The 20,853-nt window shown below is 37.9% G+C and overlaps 2 protein-coding genes and 1 long non-coding RNA gene across 5 annotated transcripts in view; 1 reads left to right on the forward strand and 2 right to left on the reverse strand.

Moving 5' to 3' along the window:
- The window catches only part of LOC309688873 (exostosin-1), a 368,281-nt gene that overhangs the window by 165,972 nt on the left and 181,456 nt on the right, over positions 1-20,853 (forward strand). The gene's annotated exons all lie outside the window — the stretch shown is intronic.
- gnpat (glyceronephosphate O-acyltransferase) overlaps positions 1-20,853 on the reverse strand; it is a 302,570-nt gene that overhangs the window by 37,196 nt on the left and 244,521 nt on the right. The window lies entirely within an intron of this gene.
- On the reverse strand, positions 16,111-17,450 carry LOC309689856. Its single transcript, XR_014271537.1, has 4 exons — positions 17,324-17,450; positions 16,999-17,138; positions 16,622-16,652; positions 16,111-16,274 (listed from the first exon to the last, which is right to left on the reverse strand). It is a non-coding gene; the product is annotated as an uncharacterized lncRNA (long non-coding RNA).

Below are 20,853 nucleotides of genomic sequence, written 5' to 3' on the forward strand. Positions count from 1 at the left end.
AATTACCGTTTTTGCAATAGTAATCCCTTACTTTACTCGTTACTTGAAAAAAGTAATCAGGTTACAGTAACGCGTTACAAGTAACGCGTTACTGCCCATCTCTGAACATAAGACAAACAAACATGAAACACATAAAGTTAAACTTAGATATAGTGGAAGAAAACACAAGGGGAATCTAATAAACAAATGAATTTAACTAACCTAACAAACTTAAACATAAACATTGACATCCAAATAAACTAAAACTTAAAACGCTGGGTCAACAGACCCGGGAATGTGACAAAAGTGGCCTTAAACTCATTGGGAAAGTGAAGTCCCAAACCCAGGATCTGAGCACTGTTTTCCCCCAAACTTCACTACAGTCACACCCTGCTGGCCATCAGAAAGAATGCAGGGTTTGGCTTAACTTTTCAAACTTAAAATGCATTCATCTTTTACACCGAGATGCAGGGACTAGATTGCCCTTAACAGTACAGGTATTTTATTTGTAGACAGCAGCAACTTACTACATTACTTTGTATTATTAAAATGTATAATTGTGTGCTGAGTCAATTAAATAGATTCGGTTTATTGAGATAATTTTGTATATCCATGTACTCATAAAATTACTTATATTTTAAACACTTAAATAAAAAATATTATCAAGAAAAATATCCAGATGTGCTTCCCGGAGACATAAAAATAAGACTATGAGCATTGCTTTTCTTTCATTTAATATTTACATATTTTATCCGTGTAGTAGGATTGAATTATTATTTAAAAAAACCAAACAGATGAAAAATTAACCTTTATGTGGCCACAAGTCCACAATCACTGGCTGGTGACAATTAGCTGAAGTTAACACAAGCAAAATAAGTGGTTTGGAGAAGATGAGGAAGGACAACAGACATCACGTTAATTGACCAGGGGAAAACTGAGGCCATAAATCTACAAAGGCCAATGTGGGAAATGGGTAACACGAGGGTGCATCAGAGACAAATCAAGGAATAATAAGATAAAGGAAGCAAAGCAAAACATAAGACACAAGGGACAACCCACCATATGTGGCAAATGGTTATTAAGTGAGGCTGAGCTTTTAAGGTCCATTGCTTTTAAGGGTGCACAAGCTGATCCAAAAACTTGAACCATGAAGCAAAACTAGTGTCAAACATGTTCTCGTGTGTTGTATTTTCCCTGCTTTTGTTTAAAAATCCAACAAGTGCAAATTATCTTTATTTCCTAAAAGACCAATCATGTAGTCCAGTCATGATGAGGACAAGCATGCCGAACATCTGAACAGCGGAAGACGTTTGAAGTTATTCACTGTAACATTTGTGTGTAGCTGGCAATGAAAATCACATGAATGCTAATGTTATGATATCTGATCTTGAGCTATTTTGTGAGCATCAAGTGAAGTCTGCAATATGACTAAGTTAGGGGTCAGGCACCTGACTCTACTTTGCAGCCGAATTCATATTGACTCAGCTGTCACTGTGACATACAGACCTCTCATGCATTTGTTATGCAGATGTCAGGACCCTTGCTCACAGTATGACTGCCTCTTTCCTCTCTGCCTCCCTGGTTTGGTGAACCCTCCTCCTATATTAATGACATGTTGATAAAGAGCTCTCCCATTACACCCACACCCATCTTTAACCTTGATGCTGATCTGTGTTTGTGTGCGTCTGCCCTCTGTCATCACTCTTCTATTATTTACCACGCGTCTCTGTCTGGGAAGGGCTTGTGTGTGAGGCTAGCAATCGCTTCTAGGTAAACAACCACTGCCAATGACACGAATGACCCTCACACACACACAAACGCACACACACACATACCTTACTAACCTCATCCCTTCTCTGACCACATCTCATTTCAGATCGATATGTTTTAAGCGAGGCCTAAAACAAACTTTGCTTGCATGGCTGCTGTGTGTGTTTGTTTAATTTCATGGAGGATGCAGGTGTCATTTTCCAGGTCAGTCTATGGTGCCCTTTAGGTTGTCTTCAGGTGACAGTGAGAGATATCCATCCTCTCTATCTGTGACACCTCAGTATGCCTGCATGTCTCTTTCTGTAGCCAGATTAGCTGCTTCGGGGTTGGGTATAGATTTGTTTACATACATGCACACAGACTTTACATATAGAAGATTCATTTTAAAGTTACCTATATGTATAGATCTTTTGGCAGTGTTATAGAAAATCAGCCCTATGGGTCTAACTAATTATTTTTTTCAATCATAAGACACAAGCAATCCTCTGTGAGGTATTTTACTATCACTTCCGTCACTATTTAAGTTTATAAAATTGAACTGACCCTTTTTACTTGTTTCCCTGTAACTCATCCAGTGCAACTGCCTTATTTCCTTCATGTTTGTGTGGCTGTCACATGTTCAAAAAGGAGGGAAATGCACACATAGACCATTACATTTAATAGGGAGACACATATGCTCAGTTACTACAGAATGAATGACCAACAAATCAAGAAAAACTCATATGTAATCAGTCATTCTTCAATACTTCCCTAATTACCCTTGATTTAAGACTTTATTATTGATAATGATTTTCTTCTACTGTAGAACGGTCTGGGAGATACTAAATAAGTGAATCATTAGGTAATGAGTAATTCATAATTAGCGGTAACGTGATTATCTCCCCATTTTCTTTATGAGTTATTCCTTATTGACTCTAATTCAAACACTGAGCATCAACTGTTCATTCATTACTAATTACTCCAACATTTCTTATTCTTTGTGGCACCTCGAGTAAAGTGAATCATATTTACTAGTAGGGATGGGTACCGGTGTCCGGTGCCATGATGGCACCGGTTCTGACATAAACGGTAGTAACCAGACCGAAAAGCAGCGCACATTTCGGTGCTTTATTTCGGTGCTTTTTTTTCCTGAGCTGTGATACACTTCTAGCCAATCATTTTACGTGTCCGAGGATAGTAGGCGGGCCCAGGTACGTACGTTCTTTTATGCAGAGCTACAGATTAAAAATGTCCAAGGCGAAGCGGTCAAAAGTCTGGCTGTACTTCACAGCAAAATATGCAAACTCAGCAGCCTGCAACAAGTGCTTTAAGCTGATACTGTGATACTGTCAAAGGAGATAACACCAAGAATCCGATTAAACAGCTGGCGACGCATAGCGTTTTTTTTAAAAGCCGAGAAATGCGCCGTATTTGATAGCTTGCTGCGAGACCTCACACTGTGCACGTCGGGTGGGTTGCCAGTTATCGGACCCGGAGCAACATCCCCCAAAAACCCAAAGAATAGAGTCCTGGCCCCTAGCCCTGCCAGTGTAGCAGAAATGATGAGGATGATGATGCAGCAGCAGCCGTTCTTCTCTGCGTGCGTAGCTTAATGTTGTTAGTGTGTAATTTACGTTGAGTAGGCTAACCACGTTATTACATTAATGCAGGTAAGGTGAACTAGCAAACATCATCATAGCTACATGCGGCTGTCTTCTTGTTTGATGGCAGATACTCCCTTCACCCTGGCCAAAAAGGCTAAAATGACCAAAGAAAAAGTGGAAAACAGGTAAACATAAGAGGTTTTTGTATAAAGTTTGTGTTTGTCCATTGTTTAAGCACTGCTTCCAGCCAAGAGTGATACCATATATGCCACATAGCTGCAGAAAAGGCTAACATTGTTATCTTTTTACAAAAAAAACAGCTGAACATGAGAGGTTTTTGGACAAAGTTTGTGTTCTCCATTCTTTAAGCACCGGTTCGAGCACTGTTTAAGCACCGGCACCGTTTCAAAAGTACCGATTTGGCACCGGTATCGGATAAAACTATTGCTAAAAATTATTGCTTATTATATAATCCTGGATCAGGAATTATCAGGGTGTGATGAGTGTTTCAGGCCAATCTTTTTTTATTTTCAATTCTTTTATTTACTCATTCTTTCATAATTACATGTTACTGTTTTCCTTATTGTAAAGCAACAATGAAAAAAAGAATCTACCCACAGTCTGCATCAATGATATCACGACTTAAAAAAAAATATCCACACACGATTAAACTGTTGATACAGCCTAAGGCATGGTGCTGTAGACAGACAGACAGATGCTTTATTTAAGGGAAATTACTGTGTTACAGCAGCAGGATAAAGAATAAAAACACTACAGTTTACAGTAAATAAACAAAGTTAAAGTACAAGGAACATAGTGAGGGCCTTATGCTGTAAGAGCATGGAAATGTAAATATATAACAGTGATTTTAAATTAAAGAAGAGTAAAAAAAATAAGGCTGGGATTGTGCAGCAGAGTATTAGGGTAGGGTGTTTGAGCTTAAAACTACTGATAACCTAGCAGCAGCTACTTGCAGCCAACCTGACTTGTGTCTGATGGTTTTTTGTTTTTTTTGTTTTTTTTACCAAAGCACACCAAAAGAAAATATAGAGCATCTATTATCATTTTTTAAATGTGACAAATTATCACACATCAACGATCATGTTTCATTCTGAGCTGAGCGTTAACAAGAGTTCAGTTGTATATAAACCATAGTAGTACTTCAGCATGAACATTTTGATTGAGATGGTAAAAAAATCGTAGGCCTTGTAGCTTTAGAATCAGAATCAGAAAGGGTTTTATTGCCAAATGTTGAGCAGGGTTTAAGGGTTTTAGCTGTATTTTGTGAGTCAAAAGTAAAAGCATTAGAGACCTTGGTGTTTCCATAGAACACAAACCAACATTGAAACTCTTGTACTACCATGAAAGTGGTCACTTTAAAGCACCTGAACCTGAATACTGTATTCTCTTTGAGGCCCACTCCAAGAGCAAAAGAGACATTAACAACGACCCTCACTAATGCTAATCTTCAATAGGATTGTTTGTCCATTCATATCCTTACTGATCATGTTTTTCATCTACCTTCTTGTCTCCAGTGTTTTTCAGACAAACAAAAGATACACAATAAATTAGTTTTATTATGCCAATTCCAATTAAAAACTCACAAAGACAGCTTTAATTAAGCAATAACTCTTAGAGTCTGATATGTATTTGATGTGAAGACTCACACAGCGACCTGGGAAGATAGCCGGGCTGTGGATTACTCAGAAAAAGAGACTCTAAGTTAGGTATTGTGGACAGTTTTTATGCGCTCCACCTACTGTACAACTCTGCATAAATCATGTTTTTAGCTTACACAATGTGTGTGTGTTTGCGTGAAACCGTCTGTGTTGACAAATGGTGTCCATGTGGACTGATGTGTAGAACTGCTCGCTGGCTATGGTCTATACTGAGCAGAAACCACAGGTAGCACAGAAAACTGCTAAACATTTGGTGTTTGAAGCCCCAAAAAGCAGAAACATCACCATCATCAAACTTATGAAGAGGATTTCCTTATCATCACTGGAAATAATAATACAAAATTAGATAAAGATTTCCCTAGAAAAAACACAAACAGTGTTTGACTTTTAAAATTGCTGTTTTGTTGAGTAGTGCTGTTTGAAATATTGAGCTTTTTTAGATTTTCAATAAAACAATTAGACCCCTGCTTCTATGATTATTTGTAATTATTATTTTGTTTGCTTATGCATTTGTTGATTGCATTGCAAACCCAATGCTACAGAATGTAAGAATCTAAGGCATTTCTTCCAAACCAAATAGCTTTAAGCTGGTGTCAGATTCAGCATTCATAATGTGGCTTCCAACTAAGCTTTTGTCTTTGCTAATTGGAAGAAGAAAATATGATTAGATTTGAGATGAGGAATCAATTTATACTGTATATTTCTTTCACTGAGTGTTGAAAATGTTGAAATATGCCGTGTACACATCATTAATCAGTCTTTTTTATTTCAGCAGTCATTAGTAAGACTTCTTCACCCCAAGCCTTTTTGCATGCCTGGAGGAGGCAGTAACGCTTTGTAGTGCGTTACTGCTCTTTGTGGACCGACAGTATTATATTGTTAATACTGTCCTCATTCTAGACAATACATTTTTGTAAATTCACAGCATGATGCAGTACAGTATATGACCTCCTTATCCTGCACTAAACTGCCTTGTATTTTATGCAGCCTTTAAATAACACAGTTAGCACCCTAATTTCTGTTGTTTGATATTTTAGTGGTAACAAAAACACACACAACTTCAAATCATGGGCAGCACGGTGGCATGGTGGTTGGCCTCACAGCAAGAAGATCCTGAGTTTGACTTCACCATCTTGCCCAGGCTTTTCTGTGTAGAGTTTGCATGTTCCCCCATGTTTGCGTGGGTTCTTTCTAGGTACTCAGGCTTCCTCCCACAGTCCAAACACATGCACTTAGTGGGGTTATGTGATTCTAAATTACCCATAGGTGTGACTATGAATGGTGTCTTTCTCTCTGTGTTAGCCCTGCGACAGATTGGTACCAACTACCTGTGGTGGTTGAAGTAGGCTCCCGATCACCCACGACTCCTTAAGGATAAGTGCAAGAGAATGGATGGATTGATGGATGGATGGTGCAAATCCAATATCTGACTTAAAAATTCTAAAGGAAAAAAAGTGAGCTTACATGTAAGTTTAAAATTTTCAGTTTTGGGATTGTCACTGAGCAGTCTTACCTCTCCAGATAAATTTCCTTCTTCCTCTTCGCATCTATCTTTCATTCTTTTGTCTTTCTGGGAAAAACAGCACCTGTAGCTCTACCTAGCAGATACACTGTGTAACAAACTGCACAAAAACAGTTGATGTGTTTGCTGATGTTTGTTGAGAAAGGCTGCATTGTAAATGACAGGTCGCTTAAAAGCATTATGCCATTTATGCTCCCTTAGTGTTGTCTCTATTTAGGTCCAAAGACCTTGATGTGTAGAGGTCAGGCAATGAGTGTGAATTAATAACTTTCCCCAAATGTGTCCCCAGATCTGTTTACTCTTGCATGGAGCTTACATGTCTTTCCATATCTTAGCTCAATGTATCGCCACTGAGCCAAATTATGCACTGGCAAAAGACAGTTTATCAAATAAAATGTTTCTCTAGAGTGATATCACATATTGCTGGCATATTATACATACATTACACAGATTTGTACCTTAACTGAACTGAAAACAATGCTAATTGTAAAATATGTGGTCTCATAAAATGTCATCAAAGAGATTTATGTCCACTAACTATGTAAATGTCCCAACTAACATTTTTTTCCAGGAAGAAAGTTTTACTTTTTAACCCCTGCTTTTCTGCATTGTTTGTTCATCAGTGTTTATAATAAGTCTCTTAGTTGATATGGACTATTAGTAACAGCATTTAGCCCGTCACCTGCTTTTCTAGCTCTTAGCCATCACAATTTTTTACTGCTCTGGATGCGTGCTACAGTAATTAGACAAGTGGACAAGTTTAATAAAACAAGTTACCCTCCAAAACATAAAAATATAAGCTCTGATTATTAGACACAAAGAGGAAGTGTGACTTACACATATTTCCTTTAACATAACGGTGGAGAAACGTAATGTTCATAATATAAATATTAACTCACTGTCAGTCTTGACATCGATGCAAAACTATGGTCTTTCAGACAGTTATTTATTATTATGTAAGTTTGATAAAGTCAGTCTCACCTACAAGCAAAGTTTTTTGGCTTACGTACTTTAAAAAACAATATTGGTGAAAATATAAACCTGCTAAATCAGGTCAGTGCATCTCTTATCATCAATGATGCCAGACAAAGTTTCACTTTTGCTGTTGCAGTTTTATTCATCAGGCAGTTGCAACGTGAAGCTTTTTTATTTTTTTACACATTTTTTTAAAACCTTTATGAGGTGTCTAAATATCAAGTGATGATATAATGCCTAAATGATCATTTAAGCATTATAGTCATGACAGAGCAAAGACTGCTGAATTGTCATGGGATCTTCTGATTTATATGTGTTGATTGCATTGCGAAGCAGGAACCAGATCCTCCGTTGAACTGCGCTCTATGACATCTCATCATCAAGGCGAGCACCATCTCCACGTGGTAGTAGGCTGCCAATACCTTGCATCCAGGCAGGCCCATGTCTGGCAGAAAACACCAAGATTTGAGAATTTAAAAAAAAAAAACAACCAAAAATCCCTTTTTCTTTATTTATAATCACTAACAGTAACTTTTAGAGAAGTTTTAGAGAAATTCCTTACCTAACCACTCCCTTAGCCAGCCTCTTCAGTCTGTCTGGGTATTTGCTTTCTACAAAAAGGTTGAAAGTTAAAAAGCTGTTACCACATGAGAATAAATACAGATATACTGAAAAGAATGTTTTTATGATGCTGATCAATTAATCAGCAGCAGCAACTGTATTTTCAGTTTTAACTATATAGTTTCTTATTGGATATTTTAATAGAACATTATATAAAGACAGCACATTCATTCAGACATTCCAGTGTCCACATATATGGCACCATTTTATGTGTGTGTGTGATTGTGAGTGTGTGCGCACCTCCTCCACCTGATTCATTAATTTTCTGTCTCTCTATATATATCTATATTTGTTTTGGCAAATATTTGAAATTAATACATTCAAAAGAATCTTGTTATTAGTGTCTATAATTGTATTAGAATGAGTTAGAAAATAAATTAGTTTAAAAAATTATGATTTTTCCCTTCAACAATTATAGAAAAACAAGAAAAGTGATAAAAAAAAAACTGAAATACATTTACTTTTTTAGTGAATTTAGTGAATTGTTTTTTTTTCTTGTTTTTTTACAGTGGTTTTGCCAAAGACCAAACTTATTCACTATTTAGGCTGACCCAATACAGATGGAATAAGCACTTTTTTCAATCAGAGCTATCTAGAGGAAATGGCGGTGGTATAATCTTCTAACTGGTGAACATGTTCTACTCTTTTAGTTTCACCACAAGTTCAAGAAAATCCACTGTAAAAAAGAGGGAATGTGTGATATTTCCAAAGGTAAATTATTGATAGCCTTAATATTGAACTTAACTGTGAATGTACGTTTTGCTGTCATTATGCAGCTTTACCTCTAAACCTCTGTAAACCCTTTCGAAAACTCGAACGAAATCGAGGCTCCACGGGTTCAGCCATGAACAGGACCAGTGTCAACACAAGAAAGATCACAACACCCTTCATCCTGAAACACAAAAATGTATTGCAAATATTATATCAAGGATCAAAGTCATTCTGTAAATGATTTCTTAATATGCATAAATACATATTACACATAATAAATATATATATATATATATATGTGTGTGTGTGTGTGTGTGTGTGTGTGATACCAGCTTTAATTGCAAAAGTTTCTCTTTATAAATAAAGTTGTTCTATTATTTACCTTAGATTAAGTGTTAGAGATGGTAAATTGTTGTGAGAAAAAGTGAGCAGACTGAGATCAGTCTGAGTGTATCTGGGTCTGGCAGGAATGGGCGGTGTAGCGGGTAGCTATTATCAGCTCTAGTTTGTTATGTTGTAATGTTTCGTACTCTGCAATGTATTTTGCAACAACAGATAACATTTTGATCTAATGAGAACTTCTTCTGTCATGTCACTTCTGTATGGAAGTGGTTTGGCTAAATATGTGAAATGGCAAAAAAAATAGAGGAAAAAAGTGAACTTAGAAAACCATTCTTGTGTAAACCTGGTGATACTGGTTTTAACTGTTAAGTAGTTTGAATGTTATGAGAACATAACAAAGAAGGGTTTGTATATTTTAAGTATTCTTCCTGCGCCTACTGGCAGTTGAACTTTTATTTTAAAAAAGTGTGTTTATACTACAGAAAGGAAATCATTGTGGACATACTCTCACATTCAATTCAAAAAAGATAGACTTTCATATTCTCTGTATTCATTACATGTAAACTGGAATATATCAAGCTTTTTGTTTTAATATTAATGATTATGGCTTATTGTTAATGGAAAGTCAAAGTTCAGTATTTCAGGTTATTAAAAAATTTAAGTCTGAGTCTGAGTAAAACTGCTATTTAGACAAATTAATTGCCATCTATCTCTCAGCCTGGTTCAACACATGCATCATCATAATCATAGGGACTGCTGACTTGACAGATGAGAATCACTGATGTCCTCCACAAGGAGGGTACCAGAAAACCAAAGAAGGTCATTGCTAAAAAGCTTGGCTTTTCACAGAGTGCTATATCAAATCATATTTATGGAAAGTGGACTGGAAGGAAAACGTGTTGTATGAAAAGGCAGAGAAACAATGGGGATCGCTACAGTCCTGACATAATTGTCAAGAAAAGTTGATTCAAGAACTTGTGAGAGCTTTACAAGAAGTGGATCAAGGCTGGTGTCAATGCATCAAGCATCATCACCCACAGAGATCTTCAGGAAAGAAACTACTGTTCCAACTGTCAAATGGCTACGGTGGCCCTAAGGGGTCAAATTTACTGCAACTTTAGAAAATACCAACATATAGAAAAAAAAATGTAGCAAAATGTTACGTTCCCCTAAAAGGGGTCCAGGCAATGAGGGGGAAGTAACAAAATGTGTCCGGGTCAGAAAAAGGAGACAGAGGCAAAATGGTTTAATGAAAGAGTTTTATTAAAGTTCCTATTAATAACTCAACTAAAAGAGACGGACAAGCCGCTATCACCATTTAAAGAAACAAAACAAAACTCAAGCGTTGGTCAGTGAACTGAAAAGTAAGCCAGAAAAAAGGTTAGTAACCAAACACTCCTCTCCACCAAGCAGGAGCAAACAATCACAAAAAAACCAATCTCACTAGCTACTAGCTGCAACCTCCAAACACTCACACAGCTCACTAGCTGCAACCACTCACATGGCACTCTGGCACCAGAGCTCACCTTTCTCTGCTCTTAAATACATTTAATTGCTGATGTGAGTCAGCTGTACGATAGAAAAAGGTGGCACCTAAGGCAGGAGAGATGGTAGGATACGCCCACACAGGCAACTTCAGGAGGAGGCCCTGCTAGGGCCGTAACACAAAAGCTCATACAAAAGGGTTTTTTTTGGTAAGACAATGTCTTACTATTATCCATTTACTGTTTGCTTGTCTGTAAATGGCTAATAGCTAACGTGTATCTACAGTATTATAGGAATCATGTGATGAATGTATCATTGTGAATCAAATGAATCATGTGAAAGTACACATTGCTTTATATCTTTTTTCCTTCTCAACACTGATGAATAATTTGCTTCTTTTTACATGTCTCAATGCAATTCTTTGCATGTTTTAGTTTCTGTCATTTCTGCATCTGTTGTTGCCTGCATCCACAGAAACACTTTGTGATAATTTTTTTATTCAACTTCTGTTGTGTTCTTTGTGTTTTTCTACCATTTTTGTATTTGCTGTGTTTTTTTTTTTTTTTTTTTTTTTTTTTGCGCCTGTCCCGTTTGGCTCTTTTGCCATCAGAATTGTTGTCTAAAGGCAAAGAAAGATGCCCAACGGATTTACTTTACCAAATTGACCATCCCAGCCTTGCCGTAATGGTCCATTTGATTCACATTTTATTGTTTATTTTATTTTCACTTACTGAATACGGGACAGACTTGACTGGGGGAAAGAAGGGGAGAAAGAAAGAGGGAAAGAGAAACAGCTGAGAAGAGGGACGGGGGAGAAGGGCAAAAGACAAAAACCAAAAGAATGAGCAGAAAAAAAATGCATATATCAATCACCTGGATCACCTGCTGAGAAAGAAAAAAGAAAACAAGCAGAAGAGAACAAGAGTAATAGAATAAACAACATCCCAATGATATATGGGAATATGACAGTAAATACTAAATATTAAACATTATTGTGCAGCACATAAGATCAACAGAACACAGTGTGCTTTGAGGTAGGAGCCAAAAAGGGTGTAGTTTGTGGGTGTGATCACCCGTGTGTACACCTGTGAGCATGGACGCGCTTGTTTTTTTTTAGTTTTTTTTTAAAGGTTCCTTCATGTAATGATCTGCTAGAGGGTGTGGGGGGGGGGGGCCACAGCCCCGTCCTCCAGGGCATGAAGCAGGTATGGAGGAGATCAAAACTCCAGACATCCAGAGGCCCCCAGAACACAAGAGACCAAGGAAGACCAACAGAGGGGCAGCCGCGCCACTGTCCCAGAAAGAGCTGAGGAGAGTCCCAGATGAGGGCTCACTCAGCCGCGGAGCAGAAGCCAGGGGGAGTTGCAGTGACGCGCCCGTGAGCTCCGCCGGCAGCCAGCCGTGCCTGTGTGACCAAGCCCCAGGCCGAGAGGCCGGGGGCACCCCACCTCCGAAGTGGCCCGAGCGAGCCCCAGGCTCCAGGCCCCGATAAGCGGCCGCCAAGGAGTGAGCTGGTGTGTACCTGGACGCCCATCCCCGGACACAAAGAACCACCAACGCACCGATGTCTGAGGGAGTCCGCCACTGGCAGGGGAAGTGGTGGTAGGGGGAGATAGGCCTCCAAACCTTGGAGGGCCTAAGATGTCCCCAGAGAGGTGGCGCCTGACACCCAACCTGACATATAGACACAGAAATACAGGCACACACATATACAAACATCCATTCCCACCCTCATGCTCTCATATGCACTTACTCCACACTCAACCAACGTGGAAACAGCTGTACACACGATCACACTCCCCAAGCATACTCTACAAACCGGGTCTAGGTACCCTTGCCCCTTGAGGGGGGAACTGCACCCAGACCCAGGTGGTGTTACCCTTTTCCCTGCGATGGGGGGAGGCAGACCGCCCCGACTCCGCAGCAGCAGGGAGGCCCCACACTCCAGACCGCAGTCGGACGGCCAACTCCTCCTCCTAGCCCCCCCGCTCCAGCAGGTCGCAGAGAATGGGGATGAGAGAAGACTCCAAACCTCCCTCCACCCGCTCATTGTAGTGTTGATGCATGTGTGTTCTAAGGTGCATTTAAAACCCAGGAGGGCATGGAGCTACCTGCCAGAGAGCAGCAGGTAAGCGCATAGTCCCTCCTGCTAGCCCTCAATGTCTACGTGTATTTAAAATTGAGAGGTGGGCAACGACGCCAGGGGTGGGATGTACACCCTGATGGTACTTTGGATTCCGTGTATCGTGCCCACCCCCAAGATCCTATATGTACAGTGGGGCAAAAAAGTATTTAGTCAGCCACCGATTGTGCAAGTTCCCCCACTTAAAATGATGACAGAGGTCAGTAATTTGCACCAGAGGTACACTTCAACTGTGAGAGACAGAATGTGAAAAAAAAAATCCATGAATCCACATGGTAGGATTTGTAAAGAATTTATTCGTAAATCAGGGTGGAAAATAAGTATTTGGTCACCTCAAACAAGGAAAATCTCTGGCTCTCACAGACCTGTAACGTCTTCTGTAAGACGCTTTTCTGTCCCCCACTCGTTACCTGTATGAATGGCACCTGTTTGAACTCATCATCTGTATAAAAGACACCTGTCCACAGCCTCAAACAGTCAGACTCCAAACTCCGCCATGGCCAAGACCAAAGAGCTTTCGAAGGACACCAGGAAAAGTATTGTAGACCTGCACCAGACTGGGAAGAGTGAATCTACAATAGGCAAGCAGCTTGGTGTGAAAAAAATCAACTGTGGGAGCAATCATCAGAAAATGGAAGACATACAAGACCACTGATAATCTCCCTCGATCTGGGGCTCCACGCAAGATCTCATCCCGTGGGGTCAAAATGATCATGAGAACAGTGAGCAAAGATCCCAGAACCACACGGGGGGACCTGGTGAATGACCTGCAGAGAGCTGGGACCAAAGTAACAAAGGTCACCATCAGTAACACACTACAACGGCAGGGAATCAAATCCCGCAGTGCCAGACGTGTTCCGCTGCTGAAGCCAGTGCATGTCCAGGCCCGTCTGAAGTTTGCCAGAGAGCACATGGATGATACAGCAGAGGATTGGGAGAATGTCATGTGGTCAGATGAAACCAAAGTAGAACTTTTTGGTATAAACTCAACTCGTCGTGTTTGGAGGAAGAAGAATACTGAGTTGCATCCCAAGAACACCATACCTACTGTGAAGCATGGGGGTTGAAACATCATGCTATGGGGCTGTTTTTCTGCCAAGGGGACAGGACGACTGATCCGTGTTAAGGACAGAATGAATGGGGCCATGTATCGTGAGATTTTGAGCCAAAACCTCCTTCCATCAGTGAGAACTTTGAAGATGAAACGAGGCTGGGTCTTCCAACATGACAATGATCCAAAACACACCGCCCGGGCAACAAAGGAGTGGCTCCGTAAGAAGCATTTGAAAGTCCTGGAGTGGCCTAGCCAGTCTCCAGACCTCAACCCCATAGAAAATCTGTGGCGGGAGTTGAAAGTCCGTGTTGCTCGGCGACAGCCCCAAAACATCACTGCTCTCGAGAAGATCTGCATGGAGGAATGGGCCAAAATACCAGCTACTGTGTGTGCAAACCTGGTAAAGACCTATAGTAAACGTTTGACCTCTGTTATTACCAACAAAGGTTATGTTACAAAGTATTGAGTTGTATTTTTGTTATTGACCAAAAACTTATTTTCCACCCTGATTTAGGAATAAATTCTTTACAAATCCTACCATGTGGATTCATGGATTTTTTTTTCACATTCACTTCTTCACATATCATGCATATGCACACATAAACACACACAGCTATTTCAGTTTAAGCATGTATAAAAATTATTATTGTTAGTATTTATATATACAGTACTTAAAACAGATAACTGTCACAAAGTCAAAATAAAAATCTAAAACAATCTAAAAATGTAAACTGAAAACATAAACTAAAAAATACATTCAAAGGATTAACTGGCACTGCACCACATACATAGTTGATTCTTGAAAGGATAGTTTGACCACCAGGTTAAGCTCCTAAGACCTGATCTCTTTCATGGCATGCATTTTTAATTTCTCTTTGCTATTTGGGCTGATTGGGGCCTGATGAATGTAAAAAGAAAGAATTATATTTTTACCTGATTTTGCTCTACAAGGGCCTGATATCCATATATGGGATAAATTTCGATAGAACAGTTACAATATAATGTCCTCGTAAATGGATATCAGGCCCTTCTAGGGCAAAATTTACTACTGTGGTCTAGACAACCCAAAATGTCCACATATGTGGACGCTGGGTCCTAGGAGGTTAAAGCTGTTCTACTCCTTATTTTACTCAACAGTGATGTGTTGTGCCATTGAATAAATAAAAATGTTAAAGGAGTGTAATAATCAAAAATATGGGTTGTTAGCTGAAGGAAATACCTTGTGTTAGAGGGCTCAAACAAAAAGAGGCTTGAAATACTGAATAAAATTAAATTATTAAAAAAGGAACAATTTCACATAACTTCTTACCTGAAATTCAGTTCACCTGACACTCGGACCGGCGGCCACCTCGGGTCTCTGCTCCTCCTGCCTCCCCTTTCCTTCACCCACCTGCTGGCCTCCACCACTTGCTAATGTTACTGAATCTGTGGAAGCTCCGCGATAGCCACCACAAGAAGTAACGAATAACAACCCTATTTAAATCCCAGTAACGATTAACGCGTTCCTGATTTTGGCATAATAACTAGTCACCGTGCTTGTTACCACAATAATAACGTAGTTACTGTAACGCGTTACTTAATAACACGTTAGTCCCTACACTGCTGATGGGACAGAATGTACCACAGTTAGATCAAGTCCTTTCCTTGTTTCCTTCTTTACCAAAAGAAAAGACATTTAATTGGTATTTTTGTGGATCTCCCTTTTCTGTGGTGGATGTAAGGCCTGGTCTGGCCCATAATAATTAAAATACAATGCTCAAAGGCTCTTGTTTTATGAAATAAAAATCCCTGTCACCCCTTTGTTTTAGCAGTAGTATTAGTAAGTATTTCATGCCTTATTTTACATTCAGGGTGTTGCCAACATATCATTTGGATTTTGCATTCCAATTGAATAAGATAAAAAAAAAGTTTTTGAAATAGAGAAGGCAGTCTTTTTTTGTTTGTTTGTGTGATTGTTTTATGTAACTTTTGTGAATTTTGGATTTACTGACAGGTGTATATAATGCCTATTGGCACTGAATAATTCCTAGAGACTTCAGCAATAAACAGATATGCATTGAAAGACTGTTTACTAAAATTATCATACGTTGTTTTTCCTACCAAAGTTAATTTAATCATTAGGCAAAAATTATTAATTATTTTGAATAACAACCACAAACAAAGTTTTGCTTTTTGCATTGCAGGTTTTATTCATGTGGACAGTTTGCAAATCAAGCCATTTTACATTTTTGAAAATTTGAGCTGTAGCAAAAATCACTACATTTCAATGTGTCATGCAAAAATCAGACTACTTTTATATTGCTATGCTGCATTTTTCAAACAGAAACCCTTATCCCGTAATTCTTTGTGTCTTCAGAACCAATTCGTCCCTGATGTCGGTTGGGCTTGATTAGTATCTGCTTGTTGGTTTCTGTATGTTGTGAAATTGAGATGAGAAAATGAAAATCAGTGCAGAAGGAATCATTCAGTTGATCAGCAGTGATCCATCAGAAGAATGCTTATTCACAAAGAATATATTTTTCTAATAATTTTAGGCTAAAATTCAGAAAGTCGTAGATTTTAGCTGCTTTGTGTTATCTGAAATATTAAATTAGTTGGACATAGCCCAATTTACTTCAGTATGAAATGCCCTGATAATAGACCTAATGAAGGCGGACCATTTTGTTTTGTTTTTCAGCTTTGAAAATGTTGTTTACAGACTTTAGGTTTTAAATAGATGAAATCAACAAAATGAACAGCCTGATCACAATTAGTTACCTGTTGTTCATTTTCTCGGAGTTTCTGTGTGCTGATATGACAGAGACAAAAAAGATACAAAGCAACAGTAATTAGTATGTTCATATTTGGGTGTAATTTTTTTTCTTCAATTTATAATTATGGAATAAATGTTAGTTTTTGAGTGTAGCTGCTATAGAAAAGTGACAGCATCAACATTTGTGGAACCTGCATTGATGCCCCACATGTCTCAGTTTTACTATATAACCCCACTGAGTACTGAATACTCTATGACCAATGGCAAAATAAACAATGCATATTATATTCAATATTCCAACACCACAACTTTTTCTGGCTTTTCCCCCCCAAGAGTTTAGTTTTTTGGAGTTATCATTGAATCATGATCAGTTGCGATTTACCTTTCCATGCTTCTTTGCCACCTTTGTATGCTTCTTTTAAACCTCCCCAGATAGATTGAAGGCGCTTAAAAAAGCACTCTCCTGGTTCGGCCATGAGGACAACCAGGGACAACACAAGAAAGAGCATAACAAACTTCATCCTGCAAAATAAAAATATATCAAGACCTATAACGTTATAAATGTGAGCCCCTACCCTACTCTTTCACTGATAACTTGTTCCTCAATGTGTTTTACATTTCAGAATAAATCTTACTTGTGTCACAATACATGTTGAGTTTACATAACCGACAGATTTTGCATTAAGTAAACATGAAATGTCGTTTACCTGAACAGATGGAGTCCAAGTCAATATCTGCAGAGATCTAAACTTTTTAGTGGGGGGTTTGGTTTTAGTGGTTACACTCAGTTTCTCAATAATAGGTGGAAACCCAGTACTATTGCACTACATATATCATTTTGGGTAGGAGGTGCTCTAAAGTGTTTTCAACTTGTGAGAGAGTTTTTTGAGTCATGAGTCAACTTCCATTAACCAATGAAATGAAAACAGAGCTGTGTTCTTAAAATATACACATTTCGAGCTAAACACCAAAAAAAAAAAAAGTATTATAATAATGTGCATCTTCAAAACAAAAAGTTGCCTGATGAAAAGTAATTGAAACAACAGTTTAATTTTCTAGCTTGAATCACTAGGGTTTATTATAAATGTTTTCTAACCTTAACACAGAAATAACCAAGTACATAGGAGATTCAGATTTTTAAAATTCTCTTACTGAGTTTCACTTAGAGTTATTACAGTAGCCAGGTATCTTAGCTGTGGTCAAACACTGAAAACAGGGGCAAACACCTAATTTAAATCTGTGAAATTACATTACAAAACTGACATAATTTTGCCTGAATAAGCATCCATTCAAAATTTTGTAGGTATTTAGATACCTAGTCTTATTTTTTCTTCGTTTCACTAAAATAATCAAGGTGGAACAACCTGAAATTGTAATTTGTTCTTATTTGTGCTTTTTCAATGACAACATGTTGAAGTAGGAAAAGCAGAAAAGTAGATGACAATGTGCATCCGGGCCAGCTTTCACATTGTCATGGCCTATAACTAAGTGGCAAGTCAAGGCATTAGGCGTACTGCAGTCATTGCCATGTTTTTGGTTGATCACAAATTTGAGGTCTAAACCTTTTTTATTATGTGTCTTGATAGTGTGCAAGAAATATATCATTTACCATAATAATTAAACTTGCTAAGACAATAGCACCATTATTGAGTAATTTTACATGCAAGCTTTTTGTCGTCCTTTGCTACTTGCAGTTTTACCAAACACATCTTGAGCAATTTAAAAGTCTCCTAAAACACATTTCTCAGTTTAAGCAATCCTCATGACCAATATAAACACAATGGCTAATCGGATGTCTAGGAAGAGTTTGTAGTTTTTAAAAAGAAAAAGAGATACATTTTCATTATTATAGGAAGATTGAACACATTTGACATTTTAATGCCAACATGCAGATGGAACCTTGTTTCAAAAATTTGCTGTTCTGAAAAGCATTGTTTTTTTCTTCGCGTGATATGATATGTTATTTTAGGAATAACTAATAGAAAAATATTCTTCTGTAAAACCACCAGTTGCTAACATTTAGCCATCTTATTTAAATTATTTGACTAGAAACATCCATGTCACCAGCTTGACTTCAAAGGCCTTGAGTCCTAAATACACTTTGTGCTCTGAAACTCTTAAGAACATAGAGGAAATGTGCAGCTGCTCATCTTATCAGATGTCAAGTCACAGTGCTTGTGCAAGATCATTTGTCAACAACACACATTGATGCTGACGAACAATTTGAAGCAAATTCATATGATGAGTTAGAAACAAAAAAGGGTAGTAACAAAAAGGCCTCGATCACACTGATTGTGCAATAAGTGCAATGTACAGAAGTGTGCCAGAAAATGGTGCAGGCACTTCTAATGAAATCCAAGAGTTACTTTGAGGACACTTAAACAAATTTAGTCTTGTCAACTAAAACCTTAAAATAAGCTTAAGTAAACAGCAAGACTAAATAATGAGCTTTTTACCAAAACAAATTAAAGTTTATAACTATATAAATATAATCTGTAAGTTTCTACAAGAAGTTCCATCTTGCCTTAACTCCATCAGCGCCATTATATTGCTATGTAGTAACATCCAAAAAGTACCTTTTCCATGTAGTTGTTTTATCACCTGCAGCAATCTTCCTCCACTTTAGGGCTGCAGCTGTCGATTATTTTATTAATCAATTATTCCATTGGTTAATCAAGTAAACAGATAATAATTATTTTTTCTCTTATTAAAAAGCAGTAATAAAAATTCAAATGACAAAAAAACAGGTCTTTCACTTTCACAACAAGCAGGTTAGTTGTTTCTATTTTAGAAATTGCTTTAATAGCTTTACTACTTAAAAGATCTACGTATAAAAAAACAAACTAAACTCTTTCATTACACTTACATGACATAATAAAGCTTTTTTTAAAGAAAATATTTCCTTAAATGCAAATATAAATAATTTAATGTACAGTAATGTCAAATAAAGTAATGTACACCTGCAATCTAAACTAAGGCATAAATTATGTGACAGTATTATATCTCTTCGCGGAGGTACATTTAGTGTGTGTATATTTTTTTGTGCATGTGTGTCTGCATGTTTAAGTGCGATATCGAATGACTGAGTTTTTCTTTGTAAGTCTTTAAAAGGAGCATGTGTTAGGGGCAGTAAAGAAATGCAAGCGTATCAGCATTCTGATGTTTGCCCTGAGCTTTGATACAAAGTTGAGCTCCTGAAAGGAAGATGTATTGACATTGTAGATGTTAATAATTAAAGTTAATAATAATTCAGTGTCAAACCGAACACCCCCGGGTCTATGGCTTAAAGTTTTACTGGTCCATGTCCATTTTTATTGGCCTTCAGAAAATGTTGTTTTTTCAACATTTTTAATAATAATACAGTCTAATTAATATAATACTTGATTTTATTTCTGTCTTAATCTGAAAAATGTTTGAAATAAATAAGGTCTAGTACACCCAATACCCCCCTTTAGCTTTACTTCTGCTTCCTGCAAGTACGAGTGCGATACAAAGTGGGATGGCTAGGAAAGCATCAGCCTTCAGGAAGCTGCCTAATTTAAACATCGTATCAAACTTAGTTAACCATTGACTAAGTTGACTTTTGTAACTTTACTGTGGATTTACTCTATTTAAAACAAAGTACAATGCTACTACTAACAAGCTCCAAAGTTCACTTTTCTTCATGTCAGAGTTTGTGGACCTATCTGCTTAGGTTGCTGGCAGGCTATCTCAGCTGCTTTAATGCGTTAGGCAGAATACAGCTTTGAGAGGTCAGCAGTCTGTCACAGGATTAACACAGACATACTGTACAGGCAACCATTCACACTCATGATCACCCATATGGGCAATTTATAATCGCAAATTAACCTAACCCCACTAACTGCATGTCTTTGGACTGTGGGAGGAAGCCAGAGTACTTGCGCACCTACACATGTGAAGAAAGTTAGGAATGCCATGGCTAACATATTTTACTTAAAAAATCACTGTTGGTGAAAATACAATACACTCTCTTGTTATGACTTAATAACAACAGACAAAGTTTGTCTTTTTATTCTATTGCAGTTTTATTTATTGAGCAGTTTGCAGCAGCAAGGTTTTTTTTTTATATATATTTTTTTGGTTTCCAGTTATTAACTTCCTAGGACCTGGCATCCATATATGTGGACATCACATTTTGGGTTATCCAGACCAAAATACTACATTTTGCTTTACAAGTGCCTGATATCCACTCACAAGGACATTATACTGCCACTGT

Source organism: Aulonocara stuartgranti (genome assembly GCF_965226115.1).
Source record: "Aulonocara stuartgranti genome assembly, chromosome: 15".
NCBI lineage: Eukaryota > Metazoa > Chordata > Actinopteri > Cichliformes > Cichlidae > Aulonocara > Aulonocara stuartgranti.